The 1,025-nt window shown below is 47.1% G+C and overlaps 1 non-coding gene across 1 annotated transcript; it reads left to right on the forward strand.

The window, feature by feature from the left end:
- The first annotated feature begins 732 nt into the window (after positions 1-732).
- Trnas-uga (transfer RNA serine (anticodon UGA)) lies at positions 733-807 on the forward strand. The gene has a single exon. It is a non-coding gene; the product is annotated as a tRNA-Ser (tRNA).
- Positions 808-1,025: the final 218 nt, after the last annotated feature.

Below are 1,025 nucleotides of genomic sequence, written 5' to 3' on the forward strand. Positions count from 1 at the left end.
TTACCACTGAACACTTTAAAAGTGTACTAGGTATTCACAGATGTGATAAGGTAACACTTATTTTTACATTCCAGGGGACGCAATTAACGCAAAATCGAACTTGAAAACAAGATGAGACGTGGACGCAACTGGAGAAAGCTCAATGTCCCATACGCAAATACAACGAAATACAACACGGTATGGCAAGCATCCACCGTCCCGCCATACTATTCGGGCTTGGCATACGTCATTTATGGAAACGGTTAGTGGTGTCCATGAAAAGGGCGCGGGTCGTCCGTATGTTTCAGACTCCAACGTGGACAAGATACGGCCGGCGTTTGCAAGGAGTCCGACAACATCGGTGGGAACGGCGGCCAGAGAGTTGTAAATGCGACGATCAACAGTGCTGAATGCCATGCTTAAGAGGTTATAGCTATATTACTTCAAGGTGCAGTTGCTTCAGGCATTGAAGCCTACTGACAAACCTCAGCGCGAACAGTTTGCAGTGGACATTCTAGGCAAGGCCGACGCAAGGAATGACTTTTTGGAAAAGATTTGATTTTCCGATGCACCAATGTTTCATGTGAAACTTTCAGGCAGATTGAAACTGTGTGCCGGACCGAGACTCGAACTCGGGACCTTGAAAAACTAGCACTCCTGAAAGAAAGGTTCGCAGGAGAGCTTCTGTAAAGTTTGAAAGGTAGGAGACGTGGTACTGTTGGAATAAAGCTGTGAGGACGGGTCGTGAGTCGTGCTTGGGTAGCTCAGTTGGTAGAGCACTTGCCCGTGAAAGGCAAAGGTCCCGAGTTCGAGTCTCGGTCCGACACACAGTTTTAATCTGCCAGAAAGTTTCATATCCGCGCACACTCCGCTGCAGAATGAAAATCTCATTCTGGAATGTTTCATGTGTCTGAGAAACTGAAACGTCAGAACATTCCTATATAGGGTTCAGACGATCATAATGCTACACGTGAAGCAAGAAAGGCATTGAATAGTAGTGGTGCGGCGTACACAACGCCACGCGCCGTAACGTGGATTGCGGATTA

Source organism: Schistocerca serialis, chromosome 6 (assembly GCF_023864345.2).
Source record: "Schistocerca serialis cubense isolate TAMUIC-IGC-003099 chromosome 6, iqSchSeri2.2, whole genome shotgun sequence".
Taxonomy (NCBI): domain Eukaryota; kingdom Metazoa; phylum Arthropoda; class Insecta; order Orthoptera; family Acrididae; genus Schistocerca; species Schistocerca serialis.